At 34.4% G+C, this 21167-nt stretch overlaps 1 protein-coding gene across 10 annotated transcripts in view; it reads right to left on the bottom strand.

The window, feature by feature from the left end:
* The window catches only part of AKAP13 (A-kinase anchoring protein 13), a 359098-nt gene extending 344208 nt beyond the window's left edge, over window positions 1-14890 (bottom strand). For all 10 annotated transcript variants that reach the window (XR_004232435.1, XM_031955550.1, XM_031955554.1 and 7 more), the window contains exon 1: window positions 14818-14890. The gene's annotated coding sequence lies outside the window, so the exon portion shown is untranslated. The remainder of the gene's footprint in view (window positions 1-14817) is intronic.
* Window positions 14891-21167: the final 6277 nt, after the last annotated feature.

The raw sequence follows: 21167 nt of genomic DNA, 5'->3' as shown, positions 1-21167 counted from the left end.
TCCACATTCTCAGAAATGAAAACAAGTTTTTGATATATATATTTCATTACAATAAAATATTATTGCTTTAATTTTGCCAAAACACTTATTTCTAGTTAAATGTTACAACTTTTTTCATCTCTTAGAAAGAAAGCTAGATATGCAGATATCTTCATCTTGCTGTACCATTTTCCCCCCAATCTTACCCTACTTTACTGTCTCATTCCTATACTGTTCAAGAAGACCTATAACTTTCAATTAAAAAAAAAGAATGAGGATCAGATTCAAAACTGGAACCTAAGAAGTCATTAAGTCCAACACACTCATCTTACAGATAAGCAAACTGAGAGAAATGACCTGACCAGGATCACATAGCTGGCTTAATACTAAATGTCTAAGACAATCTTCAAAAGTCAGGTCTTCTTTACGCCAAGTACAATATTCATTTTATCTATTCACAAGCTAGCCACTTCTACACCACTTCTCAGTATCCAAAAGATGATTTTCACCTCTCTAATCAAAAAATTCTTTTAAGTTATTGAAGATTATTTTTTGAGCCCTTATAAATCTTCAGCACCATCTAGTCCCAGATTGATGAATAGGGATTTTGCCTCTTTAAGTTTCTTCATAGGCAACTATGTGATGCATTAGATAGAGTAATAATAAATATTAAATAATAGAGTAACAATAAATTAGTAATATTTATGTTTTGTTATATATTATATAAATTAATATATTAATTTATTATTATAATTGTCATAATTATTATAATAATAAAATAAAATGTATGAATATGATTTATATATTATAATAATATAAAATAAATAATAATAAATATTAAATAATAAATTAGATAGAGTTCCTGGAGCAAGCCGGGAACACCTAATTTGAACTACGGTCTCAGACACTTAGAAGCTGTGTGACCCTTGGCAAATCACTTAAAATCTGCTTGCCTCAATTTCCTCAATTCTGAAACAGAAATACTAGAACCTACCTTGCAAGATTGTTGTAAGAAATCAAATGCGGAAATATTTATAAAGTGCTTAACATAGCAAATGTTAGTAAATGCTTATTCACGTGGCCTTTTTCTTTCTCCTGTCAACATATTCTACATAGATTCACTCACACACAAATACATAATACATATGTATGTATAAATATGTGTATGTATATAGACATACAAACACACATATGTATATAAATACAAATTTTTTTTACTTGAAACTTCCTGCCATTACTTTTTATATAGCTTTTAATAGGTCTTTCTAATATTATAATCTCTTACTTGTAAGTTAATGTTGGCCACCAAAAAAAAAAAAAAAAAAAAAAAAAAAACATAAAACCCTACTGGCAAAGTCAAAGCTATATAAAGTTCTGCCAAAATCCAAAATCATGGCTAATCATTCCATGGAAGCATGCATGGGTCTTAAACTTCTCTTCCATCCCCTTCATGTAATTAATTTCTTTCAATTCTAACATAAAATGCTCTTTAATCCTCATGATTGATTTTTTTGCTTTGACTAGTCAAGATAGTATATCCCATAACACTGACCTTGTACATACAAGATTTAAATTGACAGAGGAGACTAAAGTGAAGCAGGAGTGACTATAGAGTCAACTTTTCATTAAAATTTTTCATTACCTGATTTTAAGGCTGGGTAAAACAGAAGCAGACTAACTTCACTCCAGACTGGAAACACTGCTTTTATTTGTATACCAAAAAATTGCATACCAAATTAAATAATATTTAATTAGTGACATACAGAAGGAGACAATTATTTACTTATTAAAGTAATCTTGACCACTTTGGGCAAGAATAATATGAAAACTCTGAAATTACTTTACCTTTACCTTCCAAATACAAAGAACATTTCTGAAAATGCACCAGCTCACAACACAGTGACTAGAAACAAGGGGATAATATTTACAAAAGATATGACATCAAAAGCTCCAGTGGAAATCAAAATAAAAATTAACCAAATTGGAAGAATAAATTAATCAGGTAGTCTGAGTTGGAGGAAAAAAAAACATTTTTTTAAAAAGTCAGGATAAAACTGATTTCTAAAAGATTACAAAATTTATGCTGGCGTCCAACTGAATTGAAACTATTACTTCTCCAAATAAATAAAACAAACAATAAATACACCTTTGAAGAAATTAAATGCACACACAAAATCTCACTGAAAAAAGAAAAAGAAACTGTCTACAAATCAGAAATTTCTCTAGAAAAATCATCTTATATACTTGAGCTGGTCTTTTAAGAAAAATAGTCAACCTCAAAAAAAATAAATAAATAAATAAATAAAAGACATACATAGTTTAGGAACTATACCTCAGAACCATACAAAAGAATAATTGTACAGCTTTAATTTTCCATGTCTAATTTAACAAAAACCTCAGGTTTCACACAAAAGTATTTTAATGGGTTTACACTTCTAGTTCTATAATTAATCTACTAAAGGAAGAAATCAAAAACTGAGCCTTTCAGCACCCCTTTGCTTTGGGTTAGACCTGGAAATTATTTTCATAATCTAAAATAAATTTGCATAATCAATAATTTGCACCTATATAGGTGTACTGTCTTAAAGATACTATAAAGTTCAGTCTCCTTTTTGGTGAAATGAGAACCCCCATAAAATAGATCAACTATTATTAGCTGTTGTAAATTGACAAGTGGAAAGGAACTACTCTAAATGGGGACAGGGAAGTAGTAAATCGTGTAGTTCAACTGTGTCAAATTCAAATAGATATGGGAGCCATTAAACCCTAAATAACTTGGAAAACCACATTTTAACATTATCTCTGCTCTATTACATTTCTATTTATTTTGCTAAATATCATCAATTATATTTCAATCTGTCAGGGCCATTCTCCAGGCATGTTTGACATGACTATCCAAATTCTCAAAGTCAAGTGAAAAGATCAAATACTTATCTATTAAGAACCAAAGTCCTCAGATTTTAGTCATTACACTGATCTAGGGACAACGCACACTAAACACTGGGCAAGTCTCATCCTGATTGAGAAATTCTGCCAAATGTTCTCTACAACATACCCTCTAATTAGATTTCCATTCTTCATTCTACATGAGATAGTTCCTTTCAGAATCAACCTGGAGTGAAATCCCTTTATAATAATTTAATACTTTTTCTAGATAAGAAATAATACTTTATATCTTTTGTCAAATTAAATAAGTATCATAGCAGACTTTTCCTATGTGTATTCATGTTTAATGGCATATATACACACATACACACACACACACACATACACATATATATATATATAGCTTTATTTTTAATATATTTGAATCTGCATAATTTGAGACTTATTATAAATCTCTATTGCCAAAAATGGGAGTAGGGGTCCAGGTACTTGAACAGGAAAAAAATTACATCTTTATTTTCATTGAAGCTAAATGAAATTTACATTTCAATTATGAATGAAGGGAAGAACCAGAATATTAGGCATCCCTAGATTGCCAAATACACACAAAAGTTAAGAATCCCTGTGATATAGGAATATGAATAAACCAATTAAAGATAGTATAGAAATATTAAGGACACAAACTAAAAAGGCCCTATGACCCCCTAAGGAAAAAAAAATGTAATTTTGCATTTATAAATTGTTTTCCCTTTCAAAAATCAACTTAATCATCCAAAGCACAAGTTTAATTGCACATGTCCCTTATAATCTTATGAAAAGTTGTTTATTTCTGTAGCGTGTAACCTAGACAAACGGCTAGGTTTTTCTATAGCAAACCTTTCTCTCACTCATTCTATACATGTACAGAATCTCCATATGAAAGGCAGCGCACAAATGAATATGGTGTTTACTTGAAGAGTGCCTCAAAAATAAAAAGACAGTCTGAAACTTTAAGTGAGCAAATTATTTATGATAAATTCATATATATTGTAAATTAAAATCCAACATCTTTTCCTCAATTCACAAACTGGAAAGAAAAAAAAAAAACCAGAACCTTAATTCAAGGTTCTGTGTTCTGGAAAAAAAAAAAAGGTTTGACAGTCAACTGTCTCACTTTTTTCTTTAAAAAAAAAAAAATTCAGACCATCAAAAAAAGAGAAAGGAAATACTTACAAAAGAATTAGAAGAATAGACTTCAAAAGTATCTAGTATTATTTTTTAAAAGGAGATCTCAGTCCTGATTAGAATTTAAACAATATGCCAAGATATTTGAATTCTCTTTTCTTCTACTATCAAATACTAAAGTTTCATTCGCTGACAAAGGTCATTTAGGCAAAGATTTATAAATAGGTTTCCCAAAAAGGTACATCGATGAATTGTGATAAGGAAATCACTCAGACATAATATTTAACTAATCATTTTATTTATTGCTTAATAATATAACAAGAAAGGCACTAAAATATAGACCTGTAGTTGGCAACAGTTCTATTAAAATAAATTAACCACTGAACCCAAAGTAGGAAGGAAGAAGTCATTGCTACTTTGAAGTACATTCTAGGAAATAGAAAACATCCTTTTTGTTCAACTTCAAAAGGAGGAGCAGAATAATTCACAAGAAAGGACACTACTAGAAGTCCTTGCTTTGCTATTAATTGTCTTGATTTTGACTTTCACCTTTCTGGGCCTTGGTCTCAATTGGAAAAACAGAAAACTGAAATAGGTGATCTATAAGGTCTCTTTCCAGTTTAATAAAACTTTATGAAATTAAATACAATAGTGAAAACTATTCAAAAGCCACTTTGGAGTTGTTGTGGTTGTTGTTTTAAAGTGAGATCTAATAACAATTGACTGGGAAATTCAGTTACTTTCCATCAAAGTATAATACTCTTACAATTTAAGCTAAAGCTAAAAAAAAGAAAAGTTGCATCTTCCCTCAATATTAATGAAATTATGCAAAAGCTACCACATGATACTGCTGAGTTTACTCTGCAGAGATTCTCTCTCCTAATTTCTCTCCTAATGTCGCTATTATGGTGCAATTAATATACAGAAGATGATAGAAGAGAAGGTCATATTACAATACATTGAATCGTCATAAGTCTTTCCCCAACTCACCCACTTTAAGTCATTAATTTTGTCCATATAATTCCACTCCCTTTCCTATTAAGCAAAATATGCATACCCAACACATACCTGACAAGAAAAGATGGGAAGAAATCCAAGAGATTAAGAAAAGATGTTTAGTACTGGATGGTACATTCCTCCATCTTAATAAAGAAGACTGCTTTCTCTCAAAAAACATTCTTGGTAATCTTGAAATCAATCTCAAAAAATGATTTTCCAACTTCCAATTTAGGTTAAATATGAACTAACTAGATATTTATAAAGACACTTTGAAGATGTTAAAAAATGTTAATCATCAATGTCTACACACAGAGCTCTTGATTCTAAAAGAGAATACTAATCCTAAATACACCCAATCAAGAGTGCCACATTTCTACAACTTTCCAAGATGTAAAGAAGGGAGAGAATTGTCTTTTAAGAATGTTAAATGAATTTAAAACACAAGGTAAATCACTGACAAAAACAGTATCCATCTTAATAGAAAACATCTTCCAAAGAATTTCTCTACTGGAAAGAATATTTTCCTCAGTACTACATTATAATCATTAACAAATTACAATTCTTTTTATACAAAAGCATTCATAACAACCTGTATAACACACCAGTCTTGGCAGGGTATACCTATGCCAGGGATAAGTACAAATCTTCCAAAAGTTCTCATTCTTCCTTTACATAATCTCACCAACTAGGTTCAGGAAAACTAAAAACAGGCAGTGAACAAGATCCCTCGGTTTCAGATTTTCAACTAACTGGAGATCTACAATCAGTTTCCAACTCTCTCTCCTCTAAATGCCAAACTGCTGAGATATCATAAAAGCTTTTCAATATATTGAATACAACTATTCTACATATAGGTGCAAATGTGATTAAAGACCATTTTCTTTCATCTTATAATGTTTACACTAAGCACTTGATTCAGGGAGAGATCATCATACTTGGAGCTCAGGACCAAGTTTTACCAGTGAGGAAACTGAAATACAAAAAGATTAAGTAACTAGCCTGAATTCACAAAGATAAGCTGCAGAACAAGGGTTCAAAATCAAGTCCTTTGTCTGTATATCCAGGATTCTTTCTACTACATCCCAATAAGTAGCTAGCTAGCATAGTGAAGACAACCTAAACTTAGAATCACGAAGACCTGGGTGCAAATGCGGTCTCAAACACTTATAAACTATGTAAACTTTAAAAAGTCAATTAATATTGATCTGTCTCATTTAAAAAAACAATTCTTTAGGTCGATTCCTTATTGACCGAGTTTTGCCATGGTCATGTAAAAAGTGTATAACATGAGATTATGTAGAATACAACATAAATGATTTCTCATTTTGTACCATCATAGTTGATATTTAAATATATGTGCATATGTACAATTGTTATCTATAATATCCATTTCTCTAGATGATGGGGTCTGTAGAGTAGACCACAAATCTGACAGTAACTTCTTTAAAGGGATAGCATCTTTGTTGCTATTAAGCTAAGTACTAAATTACTAAAATATTAAATACTAAAATCTGATGAGGCTAATTGTAAATTGATTGGATCTGGCTTGCTTATGTCTTTATTAACTCTAGTTAAGGATGGGAAGTTCTTATAATAATAGCTAATATTTGATTAAGGCTTTATATTTATTATAACACTTATGTAATAATAATAATAATAGCTATCATTTATAAAGTACTTTTTAAACATTTTATAAAATCATTTTATCCTCACAGTGACCTTGAAAGTAGTTATTATTATCCTCCTTTTTTTTACAGAATGAGGAAATGAGATAGATAAATATTAATTTTTTTTAAAATGGTGAAGGATGTGAAGCAATATGGATATTCATATTCTCTTAGTGTCCCTTGGGATCAACACCACATATTTTCAACACATATGATACAGCTCCAGGACTAAGGCAGTACTTGGCCAATTAAGAGCAAACCCATGCTTCCATCTTCACAATCCTCTTTCATCAACTAGGGTAAGTAGACATTCAATAAATATTGTTCATGCTTGACTAGAACAGATATCATTATACACTGGCCATGTGCAATGGCAATTGTTTATAAAAAAAATTATCTGAGCACTTTGGGGATGGGGAGAGGGAAGAACCACATCTACTAAATCATTTCCAAAGTTCTCACAGTTTGCAATGACTTCATACCATCATTAACTTAAATATAAAATTCAAGGTGCTATTTGGATCTGTTTCAATCTTTTTTCCCCCAATTTGAGAAAATGTTTTATAGCTTGAAACAATAAATTTCCCCAAAAAAAAATAAAAAAAAATTTTGTATGAAACACTTCACAGTGATTGCTGCTTTTTTGTTGTATGCTCCTATCCACCAACTAAGCCATCTTATTTACTTCCTCCTCATTCCCTATAGTACATGCTGACTAGAAATGTATTTGTGCCCCAAGTAAATAACAGAATTGAAATTTTATAGCTAAAGTAGTTGTCAAAATGTATTCTTTTTTTGTTTTGAAAAACTCAATAAAAATAAGAGGATCACTGGAAAAACATAAGCTAATTATGTGAATGCTTTCATATATATATTTTTAAATATCCTGGAGTGGTCAGGGTTTTTTTGTGCAATATTTATTTTTGTTTTATCTGACCTGAAGAAGTGAAGTTTTTTGTTTGTTTAGTGGTGTTTTGTTTTGTTTTGCTTTGTTTGCTTTCACAGCAACTCTGGTTAAGGAGTTATTGTATTAAAAAAAGTTTTCAGAACTTATAAATAATATTCCTCAGAAAACTTATCCTGCAAGAAAGTTTTAATGATGATATCTAGAAATGAAAAAAAGGATATCAATTTTGCAAAAAAAAAAAAAAGAAGAAAAGAGTAAACATAAAATGTCATATATAAAAACATTATTTTATATTGATTTGGTATGAAAAAAATACCACTGAGACCAGTTATAAGTTTTCATTATATAGTCTCAGATTTTAAATTTCATCAAAATAAATGAATTTCAAATAAATGAATAATCTGACTTTAGAGGTTTCTCTGAAGTTATGGTCATTTTCTTGCAAGCTAATATGTGTCATTTTCTACCATGGGTCCTTCAGTAAATATGCCAATAAATAATGAATTTTGGAGGTTCATAAATTTAGAGCTGAAGGGGGACCCTCAATTAAACAAAAGCTAATTTCTTATTATTGGAAGTGATTTATCTGGTTTGCACATTATCATCATTACTCTCATATTATCATATTATCACAAAATACTTTGCGTGTAAGTATTTCCTTTCTCTTTTTTTGATGGTCTGAATTTTTTTTTTAAAGAAAAAAGTGAGACAGTTGACTGTCAAACCTTTTTTTTTTCTAGAACACAGAACCTTGGATTAATTCAGAAAAGGAATATGGATAATCCCATAGCTAAAATTCTACTGAAATCCACTCATCAGGAATAGGAATTTCTCAAGGATAAAATTCCAAGATCAACTTCGAGAAAGAAAAGAACTTCTCTAAAGAAACCAATTTGGATGCAAAAGAAATTACCCTTCAAAAGGCTTATTTTTTTTAAAAAGAAACATACAGAAAATGGAAGCAAGGAAAGGATAAATAGAAAGGCATTCTAAAATACCATTAAAAATTTTGAAATAGTCAATTTGGAGGGGCTATGGAAAGGCAAACTATTACAGTGTTGGTGGGATTGTGAATTAGTCTAATAATGCCAAAAGGTAATTTGAAATTATTTAAAGAAAAATATTAAAATGCCCATTTCTTTTGATCCAAAGATCACACAGCTAGGAACAAATTTAAAGAATTCAAAACAAAAGAAGGTTCCATATTCAACAAAATATTCAAAGTAATACTTTTTTTTGCGCTAGCAAAGAACTAGAAATAAATCAGTTTCTATAAATTGGAGAATGGCTAAACAAATTATCACCTACAAATATAAATATAATGGAGTATTATTATACTGAATATTACTGACTCAAGATATATGGCAAATCTACAAAAGCACAGAATGACTTATATGAACTGCAGGAGAAAGAAGCAAGAACTAGGAAAACAATATAGAAAATGACTACAAGAATGAAACTCAACGACAAGCAAGATTAACCTGAATGTTATATAATTAAAATGATCCAACTTGCAAACTTATTTCTAAAAAAGAAGAAACTGCTCTGAAGATATGAATCTGAAACACTGAATCAGCTGTCAAAATTCTAATAGTTTGTTGGTTAGCTTTGCTTAATTGCTTTGGCTTTTTTTTTCCTTAATAAAAAGAAGGGCTTCTGGATGAGAAAATATAAGTTAGTTTCTCCTCCTCTTTCAGAAAGTATAAAAATTCTAACAAAGTCTAACAATTTGTCTCATTTTCCATAGGGAGTCAGAAATGCTGAAATTCAAAATGATTTAAGGTTCACAACATACATTAAAGAAAAAAAAAAACTGCAGGTTTCTGTTATTGGGTATTTTTGACTATTCAACTCTTAGGTTGTCTCAGCTTTTCCTGTCAAAGGGATAATCTTTGGCCTTTCTAGTCCAAAATAAAAGTAGGTAATATGGAACTAATACTCCTCCTCTCCCCCCCAAAAAAAAAGAAAAGAAAAAAGAAAAAAAGAAAACAATAAAATAACACCTAAATAATCTGTGATGTTCAAGTGACTAGGCCCATAAGCAGATGAAGGGAAAGGAAGAAGGAGGAGGAGGAGGAAGAGGAGGAGGAAAAGGAGGACGAAGGAGAGGAGGGGAAAAAAGGAAAGAAAGGAGTAGGAGGAGAAAAGAAAGGAAGGAAGGAAGGAAGGAAGCAAAGACAACAAGGAGCAGTACCAAAGTCTACAAACTAACTGGTTAAGTTTTTGTTCAATTCCTATCAAAATTCTAGAACATCGTAATAATAAGGATAATTACCAAACATCTAGAAAAGGAAGTGATAATCACAAAGAATGGCTTTATTAAAAATTAATCATGCCAGACTAACTTCATTTCGTTTTCCAACAGTTTACTAGAGAGGTGTATAGTAGTAATGCTGCATAGCAGCATTTAACAGTCTTTCATACTATTCTTGTGGAAAAGATGGAAAAAAGTGGGCTAAATAATAACAATTAAGTGGATTTCAGAACTGGCTGAATGGCCATACTGAAAGAAATTGTCACCTTAGAAGTCTCCAGAAGACCATCCTAGAGATTGGTGATTGACCCTGGGCTATTTAAAATTGCCAGCAATAATTTATATAAAGCTACATTTGCAGGGGGGAAATAGATAACATTAGGCTAGATGATAGCAACTAAAATAAATAAATAAATAAATAAAGAAGAAATGGGCTAAAACATTGGACTGAATCTAATAAGATAAAACAATAGGGACAAATATAATATAAGCATCAAAGCATGGAGTGTAGAGGCTAGTTAGATGGCTAAGTAGATAGACTACAGGGCCTGGAGTAGGGAAGCCTCATCTTCCTGAGTTCAAATCTAGTTTCAGATACTTAAAAGCTGTGTGACTCTGGGCAAGTCACTTAACCCTGTTTCCCTCGGTTTCCCTCTCTATAAAATGAATTGGAAAAAGAAAGACAAGCCTATTGTAAGTATATAATAGTTCCATAGTACTCTATACATATAAGCTTTATTCTTGATCAGAACAGATATGAGTGAATATTCACCCCTGTGATCTTCTGTGACTCATTCTACTCTTAGATTTGGAAGAGACTTGAGTAATCCACTACCATTATTATAATTTCATTAATGTAGCACCTTAAAGTAAAAGAAAAAACCATACTTTTTCTCGTAAGAACTTCACATGGTAGGAGAGTGAAGTATTATTTGACAGGAGAAAACTATTAGTCATAGCAACAAAGCTATTATCGAAGCCAGAACCTGAACTCAGATTTTAGACATAAAATTCTGGAGTATATCATTCTGCTCCTGATCCCATTTATTACCCAGTTAAAAATCCTTTCTAAAGCATCCATGCAGACTCTCCCTGAATTCTTCTAAAGAATGAGAATTCACATCTTCACAAACCATCCTATTCATGTTAGATAACACTAAACTAAAATAAATCTTCCCTACTTGTTAACTACAGACCACTTATAATTCAAGGTAGTCTTTTTCTCACAGCTCCTAAGGAAGTAAGGTCTTCCTCACTTTGGGGTACAAGAAATCAACTTACTAAGTTGTAACCACTTCCTAGAGGGCATAAAGGAAGACTATGACTGTCTTTAATAATACATTCCCAAAGAACACACCATGTGTTTATTCAATTGCAAGTGCCTACTTCTTTCAGAAGTGGAGGGTCAGAATGAGGGGTTAAAAAAACCATACTCTTCAAAACCTTCAGAGTTTGTGTACCTTGCTATTCTGAATATGTATCATCACAGTAATCATTCTTACTATTCCTCAAAAATGGCTAAATACTCTAGTATTATTCAAAGTAACATGGAGGACAGGGGGAATGGAAAAATAATATATGCCAAATAACTTACACAAATTGAATTACAAATCTTTATGTACTCTGTTCAATAACTCATTCTTTCTTTGATTTCTTCATAAAAAATGTTACATTTTTTTAAAATTCTATTTTGTGTGTGTGTGTGTGTGTGTTTTTTTTTTTTACTAAGTTTCTGCTGGACTTGTTTATTGTTGTTCAGTTGTGTCTGACACTCCCTGACCCCCATTTGGGGTTTTCTTGAAAAAAGATAGTGGAATAATGTGGCATCTCCTCTCCAGAATGCTTTACTGATGAGGACACAGAGATAAAACAGAACTAAGTGAAATGCCCAGGGCCACACAGCTATTAAGAGGCTGAAGACATATTTGAATTCAAGTCTTCCTGAGGCTAGGCTCACTGTGATATTTAGCCTGGACTTGTTTAAAATAAAGCTGCATTCTATTTGGTCAAAGACACTCAATAACAATTGTTCCATTGCTCACTGAAAAAGGATGTAATTTAGCAAAGAAACAACTAATCTACTCTATTCAGAACTGTCAAACTTTTACTTCTGAGTGTCTAAATTGTGTAAGGATATATACACCACACTAATGAGTACTTCAAAATAACCTAGCATATTTCAGTCAGAATCCTAAAACATTTAAACAAATCAAAAAGTTCTCAATTTATAACTAGAGAAAGTGAAAAGTTGGAAAAAATTTTTAAATTTGCCCATTTTCTCTAAGTTCACACAAGAACAACAGCGAAAAAATTTCTAATATGTCCACTTTTAGAATATAGATAAACAAAAGCCAAATTCAACTTCTTAACATCAGCTTCCAAAAAGTAAAATGTCATTCTTTTTTTTCAAGCAGCATTCAATGAACATTTACTTGTAAAATGAAGGGGTCATTTTACTAGTTCTCTATTGTTCCTTTTGGCTCTAAATTCTAAATTCCGAGCCGCTAATGCTACAATAATTTTAGCTTGAGGTTAGTTTTTCAAGATTAGTGCTAAATTTTGAAGGTAAAAAAAGGTCCCCTCATTACTGATTCTACACAAGGAAATTCCTAAATCAAAACACAATGACACATACAGACATAATTAAAGTTTTTTTTTGAATTCTGAAGGTAGCAAAGTGAATCAGCACCTTGGAATTTCTGATCCATAGAACAGGGATTCTAAATCTTTTTTGTGTTGTGGACCCCACTGTCAGTCTGGGGAAGCTTATGGATCTCTTCTCAAAATAATATTTTAAATGCATAAAATAAAATGCATAGAATTGCAAACTACTAACCAATGATACTCAAAACATAGTTATGCAGAAAAAATTTAAATTGATTGACCCAGGTTAAAGAAGCTCTGTACTGCATAAAATTCAAAAGGCTTTTTTGGCCATCTGCATCTGGATTCTTAAAAGGAGATACTATGCTAGAGAAAATGATTACAGAGTTAAAAGCGCAAATGTAGTGTACTTCCCATGAAGCACTGAAACTACTGTGAGCCTCAATGCATTGACAGTAAAGAAAAACTAATTACAAGAGAACAGGAAATAGTTCCTTACTACTACCTAACTCCTTATATAATCTGCAGAATGGTGCAACCACAGAAAGTGGCTTAATTAACCATTTTATTATCTAGATATAAATAATAGCATTTGCCCAGAAATTTTTAAAGCATTTCACTGCTTTTATTTAGCACATATGTCATCTATGCCTAAAGTAATAAAATCTTAATATAATAATGTCACAAAAGGAGTTTAAAAGTTAAGTATAAAAACCCAAGTTATTACAATACTGTTTTATTGGATCCCTCAATTCAATGTAAAATCTAAAACATTAACATGCTAGGATAACTTTGCTGAAAAAAAAGTTATTCTTAACCATCATTTTCATAATCTTTTATGGTTCTCCCCAAACTGATTTTTCAAAGTCCCTTAGTCTTTTAGCTTTAAGGAAAATATCTGTCAATAAAGTCATGCATGGTTTACAAAAACAACTAACTTGTTTTGTTTTAAAATATGGCTGCACTTGAATACCAGATAAAGTGGGAGAGATCCATGGTGTAAAGAGAGAGCTTTCTCCATTTGGCCAGTCCACTCCTCACACCCCATTTTAATTCAGGTCTAAAAAAGTCCACAATGAAAAATCACCTAGTTATCTAAAATGTTACTGGTTACTATAAGAGAGAAGAGAGAAAAAGAAAAAGAGAGTAATGGAGGGTGGGGGTGGGAGAGAGAGATAGGACTGAAAGCATTATGTTTGGAATTAGCATCAATAGCAGAAAGACCTGACCCTTATAGAGTAAAAACACTTGTTCCAATCAAATTTGTATCTGATCCTCTAGATTCACATAATGCATCTAAAGCAAAATAATTCTGATACAAGAAGCAACCACAAAAGTCATTTTGTCTGATCCTTCTTCTACTCCCTATTTAAAAAAAAAAAAAAAAGATAAAGAAAAAAAGAAAAGTTGTTCAAACTCTCCGCGGTCACCCCACATTAGGAAAAGAGGAAGATGGGATTCATGATTTGAAGAAGCCCTGGGGGGATCTGCCTCAAGGACCTGGACCAAAAAAGAATAAAGGGAAGATGAAATCCAGAAGCCAAGGGAGTCCTGAGATAATCACACTCAGAGATCTGGACCAAAGGAAGGGAGAGAGAATTAGGATCCAAAGCCCTTGGGGGATCAGGGGATCTGGGCCAAAAGAAGGGGAAAGAGGATTCAAAATCCAAAGAGGTTCTGGGGGATCAGGCTTCGGAATTTGGACCGAAGGGCAGCGGGGAGCTGGGGGTTGCAGGTCAGAGCCAAAGAGGCAGGATTGCTCCCCACCCCGTCCCAGAGAGAGGTCCCAGCTGGAAGAGAAGTGGGGCGGAGGCCGGTCAAAGCCCAAACCAAAAGTTGGGTTCCGTCTTTAGGGGGGTGGCAACCGTGCTCAAGACCCTGCAAAGCAAGGGATGGGGATGGCCTGCACCGCGGCTTCGGGGGGGGAAACCTGGGGCTGGGGGGAACCAGGGAGGAGGGCTCGTTCTCTCGAGCTCCCCTCGCGCGCGTTCCAGTTCAAACCCTCTCTTTGCCAGTGAACCCTGAGCGCCAGCCGCCCTCGGCTACTCCAGGGAGCTCCTCCGACCCCCTCCCCTGCCCAGCCAGAGTCTGCGGCTGGAGCCCGGGGACTTCTCCGCACCCAGGAGCCCCAACTCTCCCGCCCCCTACCCAGAGGAGGGGCGGAGGGGGAGGGGGAGGGGGAGGGGCAGGGCGCTCCCCCTCCTCCAGTCCCCGTCGCGCGCCCCTCGCCGCGCTCTCGCTCTCTCCCTCCCTCCCTCTCGCCTTCTCTCTCTCTCTCACACACACACACACACACACATACACACGCACACACACAAACTTCCCGAACTCTCCAAAGAAGTTGCGCTCTCACCCACCGTGCGGCGCCCGGGACTACCCCGCGGGCCGAGCCGGCGCTGCTCCCCACTTTCCCGGCGGCGGAAGACAATAGTCCGGCTGCTTCCCCGGCTGCCGCGGCGAGGAGCTGGGCCACAAGTCCGTCTCCCCGGAACTCGAAGCGCTCACCCCAAGCGGCGGCGGCGGCGGCGGCTGCAGCTTCTGCTCCTGCTCTTACTCCGGCTCCGGCCCCGGCTCCGGCTCCCGCTGCTGCTGCCGCTGCTGCTGCGCTCTGGCACACAAGCAAAGCGCCCCAACGCATGCGCCATGAGAAGACGAGGGAGGGAGGGAAGGAGGACGAGGAGAGGAGGGAGGGGAGTCGGGCTAAGAACTCCGCCAGCTCTCCTAGGGGTTAGCGCGGAGTCCTCCTTCCTCGGTCTGTGATTGGGTGCTGCTGCTGTCAATGACCGCGGGGCGGTCCAATGAGATAGCTCCTCAGAGGTGTTCTCAGGTTACTGAGGGATGAGACTTTGGGGAGAGAACTAACCCCGTGAGAGGTGGGGCCAAGCGTAAAGGTTTCTTCTGGGAAATACCCCATCCCGCTTTTCTTTTTTCCTTTTTTTTTTTTTTTTTTTAAACCTTGGGTTTTCGGCTGTGAAGTTTGCAGCTGTTTTGGCGAGATTAAAGTTCACGACCCCATTTTCATTGTCTTTTGCAATTTTGTAATTGTGGAAGTTTCAAGTTAGTTGAAAAGGGCCTGAGAGGCCGCCTCATCCAGGATTCCTTTCTCCAGCATCCTTGGCAGATGCTGAAGGAGATCCAGTCTCAGCTGGAACACTTCCATCCGCACGAAGAAGCTCACTTGTCAGGCAACGGCTTCCAGTGATGGGTAGCTCAATTGTGAACTTCAATTGCAACCTTCATAAGCGTCTGAAGCAACACAAAATGAAGCAGCTTCCACTTTAGAAAACTTTGGAAAACTTGAAAATGACTTAATTTCCTTCCGTTTTCTCCTCTTTACATTAAACATAGCAATATATGCAATAATAATAACAAGAGCTAGCATTTGTATGGCACTTTGTGCCAGTACTAAACGCTTTATAATTAGTTTCATCCTCACAACTCTGGAAGAGAGGTGCTTATTATTACAGAGAAAGAAACTGAGGCAAAGATTTGCCCCAGATCAGACAATTTTGAACTCTATATAAATTATCATTATTATTATTATCCAAGTAAAATTGTGTCTTGTTGCTTCAAATATTTATTTTCTGTTGGCTTGTCTCCCAGGTCCTTGTCATCCAGGCTACCTTTTTCTGGATTCCTTTGTTCCTCTTAAAGAGTGTCATCCAGAATTCAAAACGGTACTCTAGATGTAGTCTGTCCAGCACAGAGTACAATAAGATTAATACTTCTGAGCTTTGCTGTTTTATAACCTCTCCATGAGAAAAAAAAGTGTATTAAGAGTGTCTGTTATTAGACTGTGATACGCAGTTGAATCAAGAACATATAGAACTTTTATTTATATATATATATATATATCTTATGTCATGACATTATGTAGATTTTATACTATAACACTGATATGTTATAACAATACAGAATATAGATATATATTTAGATAGATATCTAGATAAATAGAAGATAGAGGTGTGTGTGTGTGTGTCTTGTATAAACAATTGCTTTGGGTTCAGAGCTGAAGAGAAGAATAAATTGTATGGCCTTTCAGAAATCACACTATTCTTATACTGACCTAAATTCCTCCTTGAATCAGAGGCTTATATGTTTTAACACCAACATTCCTCTTGATGTATGGCTTTAAGTCATATAATGCTCCAAAAGCCAAAGAATTAGGCAATGAAGTATAATGAGCATGAGGAGGCCGCAACAATATACTTAAAAATTGATGCAAGGAAAGTAACAAAACACTCATAATCAGAGAAGCTATAAACAAAACCAAAAAAAAATGTGCCAATCAAGCTCCTTGACTGACTGACTGATGCACAATCTACTTGATATCCATACAATGTCAATAGTACAAATGAAAGTCCCCTGCACATTTAATGGACTTCCTATGCTGAAATTTATTAGAGAATAAAGACAGAATGGACAGGCCAACATGGGTTAAAATCTATATCATTAAGGAAATACAGACAATATCATAGATTGTCTTGTCTTATTGTGTTTTTGGAGTCAAGTCTGGGCCCAAATCAACTTTATTAAGAAGTCACTAAAGTCATGTTTATTGAATTAAATTACAATGGAAAATCTGGGGGGAAAAAAGTGATCACACTTGCTATCTTTTGGATTTGTAGAATTTGAGGATAATCCATTATCTGCCAGTATCACAAATTAGGCTTTGTTCTATCTGGGTTTTACCATATCTTCCAAATCCAATATTCTAATGGCTAATAATTAGGTATAGATTTTCTTCTCAAACTGTCAAGTCATTCTGACCATTCCTAAAACAATGTTGGGATTTAGAAACATCTGAAATGTGTATTGTTACAATAGAAAAAATGTTAGAAAATAAGAAGATGCAGGTGCTAGTTCCAACTCTTGTCTCTTATTAGCACTGAAATCTTGGACAAGAACCTTAGTTTCTTCATCTGTAATACAGGTACAAAACTTATCCTACCTACCTTGCTGAGAATCAAATGAGATAATAAATGTAAAAAGTCTTGTGGACCTTAAAATACTATACTAATGTTGGCTATTATTACTGACGTCATCACAATATGAGAAAGTAAAATGGTTTGTAATTGGAAAATGATATATAATATAAACTATTATCATGTTTATTATCATAAATAACATTCCATCACTATATGGCCTCTCCTTATCATAGTGGATGATAAATGGGATAATTCTAACAAAAACAATGATTATTTTCAGCTAGTCCATAAACATTAAGCACCTACTATATGCCAGGCATTGTGCTAAGAATGGGCAAGACAAAGAAACATAAAGACCATCCCTGCTCTCACAGAGCACCCATCTTAATGGTGGAGAAAAACATACAAACAACTATGTACAATTTTTATAATATATACATATATTTGGTGCATATATAATATAATTGGTGCAACAATATATACATTTACAATGTTATGTAAAATATTTGTGTTTCATAATGTAATATAGGATATTGTATTAAATTTGAAATCGAGAAGAAAAGTAAAGTATTGCTTCAGCTAGCTATATGACTATAGCAAGTCATTTAACCTCTTCTCTGAGCTTCACACAATTCTCTAAGACTCTACTAAATTATACATAGATTGAATTTGATAACGGGAATACCTACATCCCAGATTCTTGACACATTAATGTATTAAACATGTGACCCTTTCTTTTCTGCCTTCTTTCTTGACTAGCCAATGCACTTGAGTGTATTTGAGAGTAAAAATTTCTTTAAGAAAACTTTAGAACAGACACTATCCTAATATTCACAAGTTTGAGTCATTAGAGTTTGAATTAAAAGTTTATTGCTTTAGTAATTCATCACAATTCATGGTAGAGATGATACTGGATTTCCAAAGACTAAGCCAGGAAAGTACAAGCTCTGGAAAATCCTACCAAGCTGTGGAATGGCTTTGAGTAGTCTTCCCACCAGCCTTGGTCAGTTCAGAAAGTTCAGAGAGATTCATCATGGAGCTGATTGAAGAGTGATGAAAATCGTGGCCTTGACTATCAAAGACAAATTTGTAGAAGAGTGTTGATCTTTATTGGTGAAAGGAGTACCATCTCTGGCTTCATGACTAAAACAATTCATGTAGCCTCTTCTCCAAACCTCGGGCAACACTCTAAGACTTAGCTACTAGATTATAAATAGACTGAAGTTGGTAGAGAGAAAATCATAGATTCTTGAAGTATTGAAATAGTATTCACAAAACTATTGAAAAGAGCTTAAAATATATTCATATTTAATATCTCATTAAAATAACTCTTAAAGTTGTTTTCATGGATTTTTAGAGAGGGGAGGGTGCTTTGTATTTTTTAATTCAAAATAGCTCAATAAAATTCTACTCTAAACAGCCTCAGTGCAGTTTGGAGATATTTGGGATCTTCTAGGAATATGCCTACAGGACAGAATCTCTGAAAGGTTTTTCTCAACTCAACAACAAAGTTGTACAGTAAGAGCCTAACAATAAACTGTATTATGTATTAACTATCCTGATCTGCACTGCTCAAAAGCCAACTAGTTACATTTCACCCCTTCCCTCTCATATCCTTGAGGATATCTAGGTTTTCTGCAAATTCCTCCAGCCAGTATCCTTGGTATCTGCTCCACCTCAGTTCCATTTTACCATTAATAAGTCAGCATTTTGGGGGAAAAAAATTATCACACAGGTATATTAAATACTAAACAGCTTATGTCCCCAATATGTGAGCTTTAGTCCTCCTCCCAATTTGTACCATTCTAGCCTCTGGAAAAGGGAAGATTCACAACTGAGATCAGTTGCTATAGAGCACAATCCTCATTCCAAATCCAAACTCCTCCTCAAGATTCGATCCTGAGTATGCTGGCTTTCCAAGATTTTCCTGTCAGACAGAGTGGCAATCCTGGCTCCAACATTGCCAAGGCTATAACTCTCTGATCTAGTAAGGATACCTCCAGCACCTAGAACTTAAAAAGACTTATGAAACAGAACATAAACACTATTCAGCACAAATCTCTGAACCAAGGTGATTGGTTGGTTATTTTCCTTTCTATTCAAAGAGGACCAAAATGACAGCACATGTTTGGGGTCAAGATATAGTGTATCTGACTATGGCTAATTAGACCAATATGAGCTTAGAAGGCTTTACCAAAGACTAAGCACAAATAGTTTATGTGAACATTTAGAGTTAAAATGTCTTTAAATTTACATAACTCATTTTTTTTTTGAGCTACTACAAGTTGGCTTTGCTTATAGAACAGAGTGTCCTTTTTGGATGCAGTCACATCACACTGTATTAACATCTCCTAAGTCTTAAAATCGATTTCAAAATTCTTCTAAGAGACTGTGAGATTGTACTTGTATTCCTACTTCTGACCTCTCTTCGAGCATTGCCCTGTGTGAGTTCTCCTTAAGATAGAATTTTAGGCACTCCAAATTTTAGGAGTTTCACTTTCTACAACAGAGTTTGAATACTTGGCAGTTCAGCTAGAGAAAGGACCTCAGTTTCTGGTACCTTATCTTGCCAGGGAATCTTCAGAATCCTCCTAAGACAATTCAAATGGAAGCAATTCAGTTTTATGGTTGGTGCTAATATTCTCTCCAGATTTCACTGACAGACAACAATGAGATCAGCACAATAGCTCTTTAGACAGTCAAACAAAGGAGGCTTATTTTCACTCATATGGTAGGACAGGGGGTGAAGAGGTAGGTGCTATTATTATGCCCATTTTACAGATACAAACATCAGTAATCTGATGCTGTCAAAATTTTTCAAAATCTACACTAAATATATATGATTAGATTACATATTTGATGAGAGTAAGGCTTTCTATATCAATTTCTATATTGTTTCTATATCAATCCCATAGCACTTAATCAAGTATTGGGCACATACCAAATACCCCAGAATGAGAGGTAGCATAGCATATTAGAACGTTAGTTTAGAATTGGGTTTAAATTTGGACTTAGCTATTTAGTGTCTTTGTAACTTTAGGCAAGTTTTTTTTAACCTGTTTTGTCTTATAACCTTCCTTTATAAAACAAAGAAGTTAGATTAGATGACCTGTAGTCTCTTTTAGCTCTAAATCCATGTTCCAAAAATAAATTAATTAGTTAGGCTAAAGTCTTAGAATGCATCTGAGTGACTTAAGAGGTACAAATGAAATAGATACTACAGTTTGGAGCCAATTTTTTTCTTGAAAAGCAGGATTCCAAATGCATCTCGCATTTCTTCATTTAATACTGTGCTCATAGAGCACAACATCTTTTCTGATGAGGACACACTATGCTGGGTGATCCTGTGCCAGCTTATCCCATGTCACACAATCAGTTCTAAATTTCTTAAGAGAGACTTTGAGAGTGTTCTTGTATCATTTTTTATGGCTACCATATGAGTGTTTATATGTAAGTTCTCCATAAAATAATCTTTTTGGCAAGTATACATTTGACTTTCAAGCATGTGAGCAGTCCAATGAAGTTGTGTTCTCTGCAGTAGAGTTTGAATGCTTGGCAATTTAGTAACTTTCTATTTTATCTTGCCAGGTGATTTTTCAGCATCTTCCTAAGGTAATTCAAATGGTAACAATTCAGTTTCCTGGCATGGTGCTGGTATATCGTCCAGATTTCATAGGCATTCAATGAGGTCAGCACAACAGCTCTGTAGACTGTCAGTTTGGTAATCAATCTAATACTTCTTCTCTTCCATACTCCCAAACACTGAGGTAGTTCTGGCA

The sequence above is a fragment of the Sarcophilus harrisii genome, chromosome 2, assembly GCF_902635505.1.
Source record: "Sarcophilus harrisii chromosome 2, mSarHar1.11, whole genome shotgun sequence".
Classification (NCBI taxonomy): Eukaryota; Metazoa; Chordata; class Mammalia; order Dasyuromorphia; family Dasyuridae; genus Sarcophilus; species Sarcophilus harrisii.
This window is presented reverse-complemented; position numbering and strand designations above follow the sequence as displayed.